Here is an 18581-nt window from a genome sequence, read left to right on the forward strand (position 1 = left end):
CAAATCACACACACACACACACACATCTCAGAATGAACAGTTTTAAAGAATGACTAAAGGAAATAGAATGAGATGAGCAAAGTAGAGGACACTCTTTCCACCTGACCATGAAGCACCCAAAAGGGAAGGAAGAAATGTCATTCCATTTTTCCAGTTTTCTGGGTTTGGAGGTACAAGGTTTTTCTGATCCCATGTTGAAAGCTAGAGGAACTTGGGGATGGACATTTATCTTCCTCCATGTCAACTACCCATGATAAAATAGTTTCCTTTGAGGGTGAGCCTTTATGAAAGGGAACAGCATGCTATAGGAGTATTTCAAGATGATGCATTTTCATCTCTCCCTGCCAGAGGCAGGAGATGATTTTTCTCTGATTATCAGAGTAAGAACCTGGTGGAACTCCTGGAGGCAAAACTCATGAAAGTTGAAACACCTCTAGAGTTTTGAACTCTCAAGTTAGTCCACATTGAGCCTTTAAAATTCATCAATTGCAGTTTAAGTTTTCATATGGTTACTGGCTCCAGGTAAGGGCTTCTCCTCATCTTCTGCTTCCAGTAAGCTGTGATTCTCTGTATCCACCTGTCTCTTCAGATTTCTGGACAGCAGTTTTCCCTGTGGCCTCAATTCTCTAAGACAAGTCCCTGATTTTCAGTTTGTTCGGCTTTTTCCTTGTTGTGAGGATGGAGTGTGACTTCCAAGCTCTCTGCATGGCAGACCAGAAGCTGGAAATCCTTCTCTGTCTCTTCTATGCATTATTGTTCCCAAGGCCTTACCTCCACCAGAAGGCCAAGCAGATAACATTTAGTGCACAAGCCAAGATGTGTTTAATGCATGATATCACAACGTGACTTGTTCATTTTCATGTCACAGCTTAGATTATTTAAAATGTCATACAGCCCTGGAAAGCCTATAAGCGATACTGGAAACACCTGTGCCTTACGGAATTTGGACTGGCATGTTGAGGTTCTGTGGTGTGAGAACCCTTTTGAAAATATCTGAAGGCAGATATCTCCTACAAGAATCCTCATATGCATGTCCCCATCTGCAGTGTGGCTCCTCTGCTCCTTCCTTTGGGTCTGACTGTGAAGATAAGTCTCTCTGAGAGATGGAATTCCCACAGCTCCTCTGAGCAAGTTTTTGGAGCCACTAACACTGTGATGTTTCAGAAATCCTTCTTCCAGATCAAGTTAACAGAGAAAGGAAGCAAATTAATGGTTTGAGAAAAAAATGTTAGAATGGGAAGTAAATTAATTCAATTTTGTAACTGACACTGGGACCTTTTTTAGGTGCCTTGGGATGTTTTAAGACTTTATACTTTGGTGATTTAGCTTTTCAGATCCTGTTATTTGTGATGATTGTCAAGGGTATTTCTTCATTCCTCTATTTACAGAGTAGAAACTGGAACACTTGACTTCTCTCTAGTGCTTATAGAATAGCCCCCTTCTAGAGATTCTAGTATTTCCAAGTGCCTACTTCTTGCCTTGCAATTTAGTTAACTGTGTGGTTATTCCATGCAGTAATGTTACTGCACCCTTGATATCCACAGTCTCTGTGGTTTGGGATTCACCTAGCAAAATCTGACCCCTGGACTTGGACATATCCTCACCAGCCAAAGAAATCAGAGTAACTGCAAACACTTCTGGAGATTATTTCAAATTTATTTGGGTGCTCAATGTGATTTAAATTTCCAGGGGGATCAGAATTTGCCCAGTTGATATTTTGTAATATTCTCAGCATCTATAATGCTTATAAGAACTATGAGTCTGTCTAACAAGAAAGAAAGAATTTCAGGCCAGGGTAAGTGGCTCACACCTGTAATACCAACATTTTGGGAGGCCAAGGTAGTTGGATCACCTGCGGTCAGGAGTTCGAGACCAATCTGGCCAACATGGTGAAACCCTGACTCTACTAAAAATACAAAAATTAGCCAGGTGTGGTGGCACACACCTGTAATCCCAGCTACTTAGGAGCCTGAGGCAGGAGAATCGTTTGAATCCGGGAGGCAGATGTTGCAGTGAGCCGAGATCGTGCTGCTGCACTCCAGCCTGTGTGACAGAGTGAGACTCCATCTCAAAAAAAAATTTTTTTTAACCAACTCACTACCCAGTAATTTAAAGAAGAACTATGAACAAGTCATTCATAAGAACAGGGCAGGGTCAAGTGAAAGTACAAAATTCAATCACCTTGGTATGTTCCTGGATTTATTTTTGTTTCCCAAAGCCCTTTATGTGAAGTGGTGGACATGAGGCAGAAAAAGCTGGTCAACTAGTTTAAAACATAAGAATAGCAATTTGTGGTGACTAGCTCCTACTACGTGCCAGGTACTGTGCTAAATATTTAATGTAAAATATTTCGTTTCATTCTCTTGACAATCTTATGAAAAAAGTGCTATTATATTTCCATTTTACAGATGAAGAAATTGAGGCCAGAGAAATAGAGTCCAAGTTCTTACAGCTACAAAGAGACAGGGTTCAGCTTTGAACCCAGGGACCCCAGCTCTAGGAATTTAACCACTGTACTGTGTCCAGAGGTAGGGCAATCTTTCATCTTCAGATTGTTCCCTATTTGGTCTAATATGAGCAGCATCAAAAAGTTCACTTGCCTACATCTATCTTGTCAACTGCGAGATGACACTCATGTGATATGTGTTGGCTGAGGCTTGCCTTCCTGCATGTAAAAGTGAGCTTCTCCTGGGGCCTGGGAGTAAAGGTGGGGATAACTTACTAAACACCTTAGTGTTTGTTATAGGTTGATTTCTTTTATTGATGAGGGAATCTTAAGTGTAAAGTCAAATTTTTAGAACTGAATGTTTTTGCTCGTGCACTCACCATAGCCTTGCCACTCTCTGGCTGTGTAGAACTCAGGCAAGTTCCTTAAGCTCTTTGTGCTTGCATTTTCTCATGTATAAAATGGAGGTAATGATAGAACCAACTACATAAGATTGTTGTCATGATTAAATGAGATAATATATGAAAGGTACCTACCCAGTGCCTAGTATACAATAAGCCTTCAATACTTGTTAGTATCACTGTTAGACCAATGAGATAAAGAGAAGGAGGTCAAATCTCATTCCCATTTGATACATTCTTGCTCAGATTTATTTTCAGAGTGGAAACCACAAGTTCACTTAATCGCCCTCTTTTGGGACTTGCCAATTGTCTGATAATTCTCCTCAAGTTAACTATCAGGATTCACTGGTACATGATCCAAGGCCATTGTTCTTATTTTTTTCATAATGGGTGTTTGGGGATAGAAGAGGAATATTATTGGTATTTTCAACAGTTAGAATGGCATGAAACTCTCCAAAAATAAGAAGCTCAGCAGTTGGCAACATGGTGTTGTTCTTAGATTCCCAAGCTCACATCTTGTGAGCTTTGCCATTGTCACAGCCCTGGGTATTTGCCTAGGCTGTTCCTTCTGCTTTAAAGTCTCTTGTTCCTTGACAATTCCACACTGGTCTTGCTTGTCTACCTGTTAAACCCTCGCTGCTTTATAGCAAACATTTGTCTTTACTTCTCTTTTTTGTGATCCAGAAGCTATTCTGTCTTCCTGCAATGGGAAATATGCCATTGTGTAACTTTTGGTAGGCTCAAGGAACCCTCTCTTTACAGAGGCAAAACCCTGGCAATGTGAGTGCTGGAATGTTGTCTAAGATGCTTTTTCCTGAGAATTTGAACCTGGAAATAAATTATAAAAATAATCAGAAGACATTCTGTGGCAACTACATGGTATACAGGGTACCATAGTGGGTATACTATGACTCCATCAGTGGTGTGCTGGAACCAGCTGGTACAGGCTTCCCAGAGCCGATTCTTAAAATTTCCAGATTTGCATCAGTTGTTAAATTTATTTATTATGAATTAATTACTAAATTACACAAGCTAATAACTACATAAATTATACTATAAAAAAGGTAAGAGATATTCAAAGACATCAGTTCCTAATTCCTTTGTGCTTATTTATGCTTGCCATATATATATGATGAACATGTATATATATGATATATATATATATATATCATATATATCACATATATATGATAAATTCTATATAGTGGTGTGGTGTGTTACTGTTCATTTTTTCCCAGCTCTAATTCAGTGATATATTGGCAGCTTGAAATATTTACACCATGAAAATTGGCAAATGCTACAAATAAGGGTTTTTTTTTTTTTTTTTCTTGGAAAGCTAGTCTCTAACATTTACCAGCACACCACATCCAGTGTTTAATGGTGGTGATGCCAGGCTCACACTCTACAGTCCAGATAGCAGCAGGGTGTCCTCACCAGGCTGTTTGTCCATGGCTGTGACCATCAGACTCCAATTGTTTCTACCTCCATCCAGCGCCTGACCCACTAGTTTTTTCTAAAAGTCTGTAAACTAATCTCTATTCCTCCAATATAGACAGTCCCCAACTTATGATGGTTCGACTTAAAATTTTTCAACTTTACAATCGTGTGCAACTGTCATAATTTTGACATAATGTACAGTATTTGACAAGTTACATAAGCGATACAACACTTCATTATAAAATAGCATTGGGTTAGATAATTCTGCCTAACTGCAGGCTAACGTGTTATGAGCATGTTTAAGGTAGGCTAGGACAAGCTGTGATGTTCAGTAGATTATTCAGATGCATTTTTGACTTATGACATTTTCAACTTAAGATGGGTTTATCAGGATGTAACTCCATTGTAAGTCAAATAGCATCTGTATATTCCATTTTTGCTCAAGTTAACCCATTTCTATTTCCAAATAAGAATCATAGCAGTTTTATCATATTTTCAAAGTCTATCACAGACAGCCAACCCTGACACCCCTCACCATATGTACATACTTTCCTTTTGCTACATGTAGCTGTTATTCAGGTTTCTATATTTGCACTAAGCACAGTGTTGTAATATATTTGTTTATACCTCTGTGTCCTTGAAGTTAGGAACGTTGTCTTATTTACCTTTATTTCTCAAGGTGCTATCACCAGGCCCAGAACAGAGAAGGTCATAAATAAATTATTTATTTACTTATAAATCGTAAAATTTACTTATAAATAAATAATTATAATGATTAAACAGTTGTTTGTAATTATTAAGCAGTAATAATTGCTTATAATTGTTTGTTGATTTTCTTCATAAGGAAGCTGAGGGTTGTGTGGTGGCAGTTGTAGACACATTCCATTGCTCATGGGACCAACATTCTGAAATAACCTTCAACATCACTGTGATTCAGGAAAGGTGAATAGGGACATGCAATTTGAATCCTCCTTTGTTTACTGTAGCTGAAGCTGCATGACTCAGAAACTACGTGAAGCAAGGGACAGGAGAGGATATGGTGATGTTATCATTCAGAAACTGAAAGATAATGTCAAGTAAATCTTCTACTCAAAATAAAAATCTATGCTTAGGAAGAATAAAAGAAAAGGTCAGATTCAAAAATTAAAGAGCATGAACCAAGAAGCAAAAGCACAAAAAACAGCTGAATGGCTGACCAAAAGAAAACTATCAATGACAGGAAAAATTGAAGAAGGAGAATATACAGAAAAAAACTAGAGAATATATATAAGAACACAGCCAAAATACAAAGTATCTTTGCAATTTTGAAAGGAGTTTTGATTGTCTCCTTACTTATGAAAGATTTTATGGGCTCTACTTAAATTTAATCCAGTGCTTTCAGAATAAGGCAAGGGAATGCAGTTCTATCAGTAATATTTGAAATCTAAATTAGAGACTTTGTTACTAGCACCCTTCAAATTAATGTGGTCTGATATAGTTTTAATTGCCACGGTAAGTTTCACAGTGGGTGTAATGATTTATATAAATGTAAATCCAAAATTGTACTCTGATCTGATCAGTCTAGAATTACTTTTGAAGTAAACATGTGAACTCTATTGTCAAGGGAATAAATCTAATGAAAAAGCTGCAGGGAAAATTGCTTATTATGCTCATAAAAGATAAAGGAATCAATATGAGGTCTGTTTGTTACACGGTTTTGCATAACTTTTATTAACTGAACAGACATTTAAAGGATTTTCTAAGTTTTCTCTGAATTGTCAGATAAGAATGTTAGAAGCAGAATAGATAAAATAATGAATGTCAAAGTTCTAAATATTAATACACTAAAACAATAAAGTATAAAGAGAATATAGAACAGCCAGAATCTCTAAAATGGTAAAGTGGGGATACACATAAATCCATTCCTTCATAAAAGCAGTGAGAACATTGGCAAAAAATGTCAACATCAACTTGTTCAGAACTCTAAAAATTAAGCAAAATCTTACAACAATTCAAAGAGTAAAATTTATTTCAGAAAAACTGGTTACATCTTGGTACCAAAAGGGATACTTAAAAAACAAACTTTATTGAAGTATAGTCCACCTACCATAAATTTAACTCATTTTTAGCTGTGCAACCAGTGATTTCTACTAAATTTATTATATTGGAAAGCAATCACCATAATCCAATTGTAGAACATTTTTATCCCCTCAGTAAGATCCCTCATGGCCCGGCATGGTGGCTCATGCCTGTAATCCCAGGGCTTTGGGAGGCTGAGGTGGAAGGATTGCTTTAGTTTAGGAATTCAAGGCCAGCCTGAGCAACATGGTGAAATACTGTCTACAAAACCCAGAAATATTGGCCGGGTGTGGTGGCCTGTGCCTGTAGTTATAGTTACTCTAGAGGCTGAGGTGGGAGGATCACTTCAGCCTTGGAGATACAAGGCTACAGTGAACCATGATCGCACCACTGTACTCCACCCTGGGTGACAGAGCGAGACCCTGTTTAAAAAAAAAAAAAAAACTCCCTAATGCCTGCTGTGAATTTGAGAGTTATTATAAAGGATGCCTTAAATGCCAAGAACTCACACATAGAGATAGACATTCCTTTTGTTCTTTTTCTTTTTTAGTCTAACCCAGTGATTCTCAAATTCAGAGTATGTTCTAGTTATTAAATGATACGTGGATTTTTTTGTGGATATTTTAAAGTATTTTAGGGGTAATTTTTACTGTATTTCATTTTTGCCTCATGTAGAACATTAGATTCTTAATCATAATTAAAACTTTGCTATCTTCTTTAACCCAATGGTTATTAAGAAAACATTTACTAAATATCCAAGTGGCTGAGATTTTTTGTTCAATTGTTTAAACATTGCCAGTAGTTTGTAATCTTGTTGCATTTTATTAAAAAATGGAATGTTGAAGTTTTGCTTGGGATTTAGTAAAAAGAACTTGAAGCCAGTTATGGTCATTATTTTAAATGCTTAATGGACAGCTAAAAAGACGATGTTAGCTTCAAAATATAATACATTTCATTGTATTATTAAAAATTATCTAAATCCTTATTTAGATTTTCTTATTTGATGTGTCAGTGACTAAGATCGGTGTATGTTCCATTATAATTATGTTTTAGTCTGTTTCTCCTTAAAAGTCTTAGAGTTTTTTCTTCATTTGTTTTGGTGCTTTGCCATCAGGTACATAAACTCTCATGCTCTCATGACTACCTTGTACTAGCTTATTATGACTTGATTTTGTATTATAGTTTTAATAAATATAAAATTACATATCTAAGGATTTTTGCTGTCAAAACTGTCACCTCAACTACATCTTTTTTGCATTTGAACGTGGAACTTATCTTCGAGTTTTAAACTTTCTATATCCTTTTGTTTTTATCATATTTCTTATAAACAACATACAGTTAATTTTAATTTAGAAAGAGGGCTAGATATATTTTACTATGAGCACATAAAAACTAACCTTACACTTTTTTTTTTTTTTTTTTTTGAGACAGTCTTGCTCTGTTGCCCAGGTTGGAGTGCAGTGGAGAGATCTTGGTTCACTGCAACCTCCGCCTCTTGAATTCAAGCCAACCTCCTACCTCAGCCTCCTGAGTAGCTAGGACTACAGGCATGTGCCACCACACCCAATTAACTTTTGTATTTTTAGTGAAAATGGGGTTTCACCATGTTGGCCAGCCTGGTCTCAAACTCCTGACCTCAGCCTGATCCGCCTGCCTCAGCCTCCCAAAGTGCCGGGATTACAGGCGTGAACCACCACACCCAGGCAACCTTACACTTTTTAGCTAATACACTGTATTCCATTACCTGTATACCATTACGCAGTAACTTCCTATGAGTAAGCATTTGGGTTGTTTCCAGTTTGAATCTTTGGTTATTATAAATGTGGTGATGAACACCATCATATGCATAGCTTCGTATATGTCAAATTATATAAATAAAATGAATTATATGCAATGGTATTTGTGTATTAAAAGGTAGGTGTATTTTAGTTTCTTGTTACTGCCAATGTATCCATCAAAAAATTTACATTGGATATGGAAATTACAAGAGGCTATAATTATATACAGATTTATTTCTCTTCCCATTCAGCTATTAAGGATAAGGAGACACTATCTGTTGGAAGAGAGAAAACATTCCAATTTCTTTTTCTTCCAAATGCATAACTGATAATCCCAACATTATTGAATAATCCTCATTGCTTCTTGAAATGTCATTTTCATTATATTTTGACTTCCCATATAAACTACACAGACTTCTAATCGGTATATTTTTCCAGTATCATGGTGATGTATCATATTGTTATGATTTCTTTTCTTTTTTTTTCTTTTTTTTTTTTTTTTGAGAGGGAGTCTTGTTCCGTCACCCAGACTGCAGTGCAGTGGTGCAATCTCCACTCACTGGAGCCTCCACCCTCTGGTCTCAAGCAATCCTCCCACCTCAGCCTCCCAAGTAACTGGGACCATAGATGCATGCCACCATGCCCAGCTAAGTTTTTGATTTTTTAGTAGAGACAGGGTTTTATCATGTTGCCCAGGCTGGTCTGAAACTCCTGAGCTCAAGAGATGCACCCACCTTGGCCTCTCAAAGTTCTGGGATTACAAGCATGACCCACCGTGCCTGGTCATATTGTTATGATTTCTGTTGTTATGGTTTTTTTCTAATTTGGTCTTGAGGTATTTCTCTTGGGTGTGGCCAAAAGCCAAGATAGACCTCTCTACAAGAGCCCTGATGGGGGAGTTAGGTTTGGTTGTGTGTGTCGGGTGAGACACAATGAGAAAGTTAAACTAAAATGCACAAAACAGAAGAAATTTATTGGTCCCAAAAGGGTTACAAGTACCAAGAGGACATCTGGGAATGGCAAGGAGCTTTACCAATGGGTGGAGAGAGTGAGTGAGGACCCATGGGTGTTATGCCTTAGGCTTTCTTGTGGAGTTGTGGATTGGGTAGTTTAAAGAAAACATGCACAAATTGGGGAGTGTATTTACATGTCTCTGGTTTTGACCACTAGGTTTTATCATGATAAGTAGCTATGGCGTGTGCTGGGTTTGGGGTCAGTGCAATGAGGAAAAAGCATGCCATATTACAAACAAACACTCAGGGAGGGAAAGTTTTAGCTAGTCTGAAGGTGACAGGGTAGGACTGAGTTTCAAACACCTTACGTCAGACCTAAAATTGGATATCAAGGCAGCAACTATACTAAACAAATTTATGATGCAAACCTCTAAAAAACATTATTTTCACTTAATGTTAATACATATCATATCATAGTTTGCATTTCAATTATACCTCATTTACAAACACATAGCAATGACAGAAAAATATAAAAGTAGAGATCAAAAACATTGTTATATAAAAATATGATATACATTTTTTGGTTAACCATTATTGGAACAAAAAAGTGAAATGATGAATGATGTGTGTGGCTAAAGCTATTGAGCTGTTGTTCTCTGAATTATGAAGTGGATTATGTTGGTCAGGGACTTGGCTCTGTGTAGTAGAGGGGGCAAAATTATTTCATACAACTGAGGGGCTTGAGACAGGCTTACTACTTCTTGAAGTGAGGACCTGGAGTATATCACTCTCAAACCCAGTTTTGAAAGTAGACAGAACAAACAACCAAACTGAGGCCAATTTATGCATGGAGCATGAAACCAACATTAACTTCATATCCAAGCCAGGTATAAATATAAGAAAATTAGAGACAAATACCTTGTGAATACAGATGTAAAAGTCTCCAAGAAAATACTAGAAAATGGAATACAGCAGCATATTAAATGGATTGAACACCATGGCTAAGTGGAATTATTCTAGAAATGCAGCATATGAAAACCAACCAATATAATATATCATTTTAGTATAATGAAGGAAAAAACTCACATAATCATCTCAATTGATGCAGGAAAAGCATTTGACAACATCCAACACCCTACCATGATAAAAAAAAAACACACACTCAAAACACTAAGACAAAGGGAACTTTCTCAACATGTTGATGAAGGGTGTTTATGAAAGCCTACAGCTAATATCATACTCAATGGCAAAAGACAAACAGCTTTCTCCCTAAGATCAAGGATGAGACAAGGAAGCCTGCTTTCACTACTCCTATTCCACCTGGTCCTAGAAGTTCTAGCCAAAGCAATTAGGCAAGAAAAAGAAATTGAAAGCATCTAATTTTAATAGGAAGAGGTAAAACCATCTCTATTTACAGATAGCATGAACTCACACATATTAAGTCCTAAAGAGCTCACAATAAAACTACTAGAACTGATAAACACATTCAGCAAAATTGTGGAATATAAGATTAACATATAAGAATTGATTGTATTTCTAACACTAGCAATGGCCAATTCAAAAAGGAAATTAAAAAAGCAATTCTATTTATACTAAGTGAAAGAGGCCAAACACAAAAAGCCACATATCATAGGATTCCATTTATATGATATATCTACAATAGACAAATCCATAGAGACAGCAGATTAGTGGTTGCCAGAAGCTGGGAATGGGATGTAATGGGGAATGACTGCTTGAAAAGCATGGGGTTTCCTTTTGATGTGATGAAATGTTATGGAACTAGAAAGTGTTGATAGTTGCACAACACTGAATGTATTAAAAGTCACTGGGCCAGGCACAGTGGCTCATGCCTGTAATCCCAGCACTTTGGGAGGCTGAGGCGGGCAGATTACCTGAGGTCAGGAGTTCAAGACCAGCCTGGCCAACATGGTGAAACCCCGTCTCTACTAAAAATACAAAAATTAGCAGGGCATGGTGGCACACACTACTCAGGAGTCTGAGGCAGAAGAATTGCTTGAGCCTGGGAGACGGAGATTGCAGTGAGCCAAGATCATGCCACTGTACTCCAGCCTGGCCAACAGAACAAGACTCTGTCTCAAAAAAAAAAAAAAGTCACTAAACTACATTTAAAGTGGTTGAAATTGAAATTGTGAATTTTATGTAATGTGAATTTTACCTCAATAAAAAAAGATAAGAAAACATTAGGAAAAATATAAAAAGTTGGACAAATTTAATTATAAATAATAAGAGTATAAAATGTTCAAATATTTTGTGAATTATAGAACTCGTGAATTGACCAAACTTGTCCATTTGGACTGGACTGAAAAAGTAATACAGATATATGCTGTTTAAAGGAGACATATGTAAAGCATAATCATACATCAAGTTTCTAGGAAAATAAAATGACGGAAAAAGATGAAGCAAAAAGAATTAAAGAAATGTAGTTTGTCTATATAATTATCAGACAAATATATTTTAAGACATAAGTCAACCTTGTTATAGGGTGGCTCATTTATAATGACAAAAGGTACAACTCACCAAGAAGAATAAAACAATTTGGTGTGTACCTAATAAATATCCTCAAAATATATAAAGCAAAAAATGATGATAATATAAGGAAAAACCGACAAATCCATTTTAGTGGGACATTTTAACATTCCTCTCAATTAAATCTGAGCAACAGGTTTGAAGTAAGGGAAATATAAAAAGTCCACCGTTCAGCAATGAATTCACCATCCCAGAGCACATTTTTCACAAACATACATACAAAGTTACAAAAAAAGGTCTTATCTAATTGATCACAGATTAGTGAGCCTAACACACTTCAAAACAGGTATAGACAAAGTTCTGTCTTTGATGCTACCTCCCTTGCAATTACTTCCCAGGTCTCTTCTAAACTCTGGCATTCAATTATCACAAAACGATGCCTTTAAATCAGAATCTCCTTACTGTTAATTTAGTTTGAAGATATGATGGGTTTAATCACAGGGTATTTAGCAAGATTAAAAACTCCTCAGCCATCACTCAACATATTTATCTTAAATACTCTAATACTGTAATAGGATTGTCTCACTAGAACTCAAAAGGCCACAGTATTATTAATTACTTAAACTCCTGTTTGATGCATGACCTTAGTTCCTCTAAGGACTTGGGGAGTCAGAGTAAATGGAATTTCTACAGTATGTTCAAAATTACCATAGAGTATCTTATCTTAAAACCAAGCCAAGTATAATTATAATAATATTGTTAATAGCAGCCACTACTAGTTATTAGACACCCTAAGTTGCTAGGTCCCTGATTTTTTCAAATGATAATAATAGTATTTGTCTAGTACTTATTAAATCCCTGACTATATTCTAAGTGCTTTACATGTATTATTTAACCCTGCAAAACTTTATAAAGTAGGTGTTATGGTTTTTTCCCCATTTTTACAGAAGAGAAATTGCAAGCTTAGAAAATTTAAGAAACTTGTCCAAGCTTACACAACTAATAAGTGGTATTACAGAGATTCAAACTAAGATCTTCTACTCCAAAACCCAAGCTGATAACCCCTACCATACCCTCCCTCTCCACGTATCTCATTTTATTTGTTGATCATTGTCTTCTTAGCAGCATTATGTTACGGATAAGGCAAGTGAGGCCCCAGGAGGGCAAATAAGCTTCCCAAGACCAGAGCTAATCAGTAGCAAAACAGGACTTGGAAATTCAATTTGCCTGATTTCCACACCTGTGCTCTTAACGTCTCTGCACATCTGTTTAGACTAGAGCCTCGGCAAAAATGAGCTTACTCCCTAGAAAGCAAAGCATGATTTCTGACAAAATCCTCGGCCACCAATTCATGCTTTACTCAACCACTAAAATACAAGCCTTTTTTCAGCCATAATTTCAACTGACAGTTGATTAATTCAAAGAGCCTTTTAAAAAGAGAATCATAAATAATGAGACACAGTTCCTTAAATGTTTCATTTTAACTTAAGGTATATAAAATTACATTTATGTGCCAATCTTTTGATATAGGGCCAAGGCCTTTTCTCTGAATATGGATGTGCTAATTGGAACTCTTTTTGTTGTCATCTTTCTTGCATCAACCACACCCCTAATGCATCTGCTAGGATTTTCGGATTAAAGCAAAACTGGAATCTAAAGACGTTTATGAAGCAATCTAAGTGCAAATTCCCACTCAGTTTTGACACATATTTCTAAAACATTTATAGTTTTCTTGCATATGTACGTTGCATACACTATATATGTAACACAAATACATAATATATGATGTAAATGTATGCACATAAATATGTATACATATAGACATATATCACTATACAATATTTATAATATATGATACATAATAAAATATATTTGTTAGTGATTCTTTCACATTTTCCCAAGCATTTTAACTTTCACTGAAAAAACACCGATTAAATGTCTTTATCACATTTTTCCAAGCATTTTACTTAACTTTCACTGAAAAACTACATTTCCTTCAGCACACACATATATTGGTTTGCGGTTATAAAATATAAAATAACATTAATTAGGATAACAGGTACAACTGGCATTAATAGGAAAGGACAAATAATAGTGACCTTAGCAGGCACACACCTCAACTGCTGGGCAATGGGTGCCCCGCCCCATAGAAGAGCCTGCTAGCTGCGGGCAGGCTGCATTCTCCGGGCATCAGTTACACTGTTCTACAAAGAGAATGGATCAGTCCTGGGTAGAAATTAAGTAGCGGTTGATTTTAAAGTTGTGTGCTATAGTTTTAATAAAGGAACTATGACATATTCTGATATGAATCTTGCTACAATTTCCTTGGGTTAAACCCCTCACAATTTTTGAAGGCATCCTTAAACGTATTCCAAAGTTTCAAAGCTCAAAAACGATATTGTAAGAAACAACTGTGGGTGACGGTAGCCCCAGACCAACTTCCCCCACTCAGAGTTGTGGTGCTTATGCAGCCTTTATCAGTTGGAATTAGTCTGCTTAACTGAGGTTCTGAGCCTTAGCTGCCCATAGAATCACCTGAGGGGCTTTAAAACATGTGGAAGCCTGGACCCCACCCCTAGAGTGGTTGATCTCATTGATGAGAGGTGCAGTCCGGGCATTTTTTTAAAGCCCCCCTGGGTAACTTTAATGTGCAGCCAAGGTGTAGAACCAAGAATATAGAAACTCTTAAGCCTCTGAGGGGCCATTAAGCCCAAACCCAAGATCATAGAACAACTCCCCTTCACCCCACTGAATCCAGGACTTTTCCATTTTAAAGAACCTTTGCGAGTCTCAATGGGTTTTACTGTCCATTCAGGAATTATCTGTTTTTACTTGGATGTGAGGGTGTAGTTAATCCATGACTGGGTTAGCTCACTCTTATTAGACATTGGGAGAAGCTTGGAATTATCTTATCCATTTGTAGAAGACTCATCCCAGGACTAACCTACATTTAAAATGAAGTCCCTGAAGTCAGCTCTGTAACAAATTTGCATCCAAATTTTTACCTCAGGGTTGGTTCATGTAGTCGACATAAAACTATCAAAATACTCCTGTAACATGGGCAAAGCCTTTCATATTATCTACCTGCAAAGGAGATTTGCCTGCTGCCTCTTGGCCAGCTCAGCCTGCTTTCTGGTGCAGTGGGCATTGCCGTGGAAACACTGCTGTTTCCAGAGTCCTCTCTGAGTCTTTGTCACTGAGGAACAATTGACTTTGGGGAAATTTCTTCACCTTTCTGAGGTTGAATTAGATATGAATAATAATTTTCTGACTCTGAATCCTATACTGCCTTGTGTTTTAGTTGCTCTTTCATCTTTTCAATGAGGAGAGGACCATGCTGCCTACTTATTTTGGAGGTGCTTCTGCTCTGCTGTTAGAGTGTGTGTGGTCCAGACTGTGTGAACAGCAAACATTACGGGCACCATGAGAAAGGGTGTACCAATGCATGATTCTTTCCTCTAGGGTGAGCTGAAGGCTCCCTGATTCTTTCTCACAGCTATTTTTCCTTCTGCTCTCTCAAGGAGGGGGAATGCTGTAGGCCTCTAATGGGGTCATCTTTCTATAGATAGAGACTCGTGGGTATAAAGAAGCTGTTCCCAGAATTCAGCTAGCCATCTTAATCCCTTCCTTCCAGCACTAGTGAAGTACTTTTCATTAGGTTGGCATGGTGCGATCTGAGACTCAGTTTTAACCTTTGGGGCAAAAATAGGTGAATTAGGTTTCCTTCACTTCAGAGGTTTTTGTCCTTTGACCCTGTACCCCAAACCTCAACAGGGGACAAGAATCCTCTGTATGGTCCAGCCAACATCACCATGCTCTGTGTTGAGGTTAGGGCATAACTCTATCTTATCAAAACTGAGGATTACTTTCCTTGACTTGACTGGCCAATGCCAATCCAAATTCTCTTGTCCAGCACTTTGCATGAAGGATGATTTATTCATAGATGGTTTCTCAGTTCCTTAGCTAAAACAACCTCTTAATACACTCCTAGTCACACCATCATGAAGAAAATGTGTTTGCTAAGCTAATGAAGACAAGATGAACATTGATTCTTTGAGGGGGTACCATTTATGTTTTTCCCACACTGTATCTTCACTGCCTTATACATAGTAATTGCTCAATATTTGTTTACTGAAATAATGAATACAAAACTGACCAGTAAAGTCTCTAATTACCCTGTTCCCATGTTGGTGATGATAATGTGAGACTGTGACAGATGCTTTGCAGTGCCTGATAAGTCCCCTATGCATTTCCCCACACAGCCACAGCTACCAGCACTGACCCACTTCTGGCTGGTAGATAAGCTGGTAGGAATTTGAGGAATTGGATTCTATAGCCCAAAGAATTAACAGGACAGGTGTTTATATTTAAGCCTGAATATTTTTTAAGTATTTCAAGAAGTCTTACTCAATAGCTACTTGGACATCTGGAAGAGGCAGCATTTTAAATCACTTCTTTATATGCATTATGCATATTGTACATATGAAGTTTGAAATAACTGTTTGTATTCTATATACAAATGGTTATATTTATAAACCAAAGACATCTCAGCTATATCTCAGTTGCATATTGAAATAATTGAGTGGGAACATCTTAAATTAATGTATTTGGGGTTTGTGTGTGTGTGACATTCACATTTAGAATTGTGTGCAGTGTGCTAAGGAGTTCAAAACCAGCCTGGCCAAGATGGTGAAACCCCGTCTCTACTAAAAATACAAAAAAGTTAGCTGGGCACAGTGGCAGGTGCCTGTAATCCCAGCTACTTAGGAGGCTGAGGCAAGAGAATCACTTAAACCTGGGCTGCAGAGGTTACTGTGAGCCGAGATCATGCCACTGCACTCTAGCATGGGCGACAGAGTGAGACTCTCCAAAAAAAAAAAAAAAAAGAATCATGCGCTGTGGCATATGGCTGCTGCTCTAGCCTTCTCCTGACACTGGATTCTTGTCTCCCCATTTCTGAATCCTTTGTCCAAGTAATTTTTCCTTCCACTCACTGACCAGTGAGTGGCCTCATATTCTCTCCATCTTCTGCCTCTATTAATCCTTAATCAGGAAATTATTTAATAAAATTTGTCATACTGAAATACAAATAATTTTTTTTAAAAATTTAATGTGATGCTAACTCATAGTGGAATTTTTATTTGAGCAGGCACCAAGAAGCATTTGACCAAATAAATAAAATTTTAATTGTGGAATGTTCTGGGTCAGTGGACTAGAGGAGGTATGTGGGAAGCAGTGTTGGGAGGAAAGTTAGGTGAATTTGAGAGACAACTTTCATATGTGTCTGAAATCAAACCTTTAGCTAGGTCAGGGCCACAGTGTCTGGTCTTCAGTTAGCCCAGCCTGGAGACTGCACTCTCTGCACCTTAGCTGGGGGCTCCTTTCGTGAGCAATTTCGTAGAAGAATTAACAGCATATCCTTCAGAAATAACAACATCGGATTTGAAGATGAGCTTATATTTTCTAGCTCTTGAGGCTAGTTATACAGGCTTTCTCAGGGCTTATTTCCTTGTTTGTAAAATATAAATAGGTTCATGTGTGGATTAGATGAGCTTTCTACACTGGAAACTAGTAAATGTTCAATAAATATTAGTATATGTGTACTCAAGGGCATACGCATGTGTGCATGCACACAACATGCAACAAAAATAAATTACACCCACTCCCGAGTATTCAGTTTGAATGTTTCACTCTTCTTACAGGAGGCTGAGGAAGAACAAGTGTTATACACGACTACACTCAGAAAGACTGCCACAGGATAATCTCAATTTACAGTTACCCAGCTTTCTTTTTGCCATGGTTATGTCCAGTGGATGTTATCACTGGAATCACTTTCAACTCTTCAGGAGGCCTAAAGAAGAAACCCCAGGAGGTAGAGATAGGAAGATATGGGAACTAGGAAGCCCTGAGAGGCGAATGGTGCTATCATGGGATGAATAAACGGGACAACCACTGGAGGGATAAAAGCGAGATGGGCTCAGGCAGAAAGTGATCAGGGCAGACAGAAGCAAAAGACAAATGGTACCCGTGCTGCATCCTGCCTCAATTCCAACCTCTGACTCACTAGTTTGTCATTTTAGGTGTTTGGATTGTAAAAGCAGCACAAACACTGCCGTCAGAAACAGGATGTTACATTGTAAATTAAACGTCTCTACTGAGTAGGTAACATTTCTAAGCTATTTGTACTTGGCAAACATGAAAAGAAGACATCCCTGAGTGGATTCTGTTTTTCCCCTGTGACTTTAATTGGACAGCAAGAGCACACACATTATCTTGAATTTTATTTATCAATCCTAAATCAGGAAAGAAAGTTTCCGGAAGCACAGACACACGTTAAACAAGCAAGCCTGCCATAGAATTGCACGATATTGATTTGGTGCTAAAACAGAATGGAAGAGCTTTACAGAAATATTTCTGTTTAATCAACACTGAAGAGGACTGAACAAAGAGATATAAGGTCTGGACAGTTGTACTCCTTGAAGATCTCTATTTGCAGTTTGGAGAAATCTGGTTGCACAGTAAGATCTTGACTTGTTGGAACTACTTGTGTATATCTCTTGCAGAGCAATCTCACAGGAGAGATTTAGTACAAATAGAAATTCCCAAAAAATCCAAGGACTAATACAGATTACATAGAGCCTTCTTCACATCTCTAGGGTTTAGCACAGATAATTTTAACAACTGAAGTTTGGAACAGCCCCTGGGGACCAGCAAGAACTCCTGTAACCAAAAAACATTCGGCTTATTCTTTTTATACTCTATACATTAAGACAGGACTGTAGAACAATAAACTGAAGGAATTTTGGCAATTTAACTTCTGAAATTAAAAACAAAACCAAACAAAATGTATTTGGTTTAATTTATGTCTACCTTAACATTCAATTGATTAATACACCCACTCTGGAGTGTTCTGTTTGAAAGTTTCACTCTTCTTTTAAGAGACTAAGGAAGAACAGAAGCATTATACATGGCTACACCTGGAAAGACCTCCACAGGATAACCTCAATTTACAATTACCCAG

The sequence above is a fragment of the Symphalangus syndactylus genome, chromosome 15 (assembly GCF_028878055.3).
Source record: "Symphalangus syndactylus isolate Jambi chromosome 15, NHGRI_mSymSyn1-v2.1_pri, whole genome shotgun sequence".
Lineage (NCBI taxonomy): Eukaryota > Metazoa > Chordata > Mammalia > Primates > Hylobatidae > Symphalangus > Symphalangus syndactylus.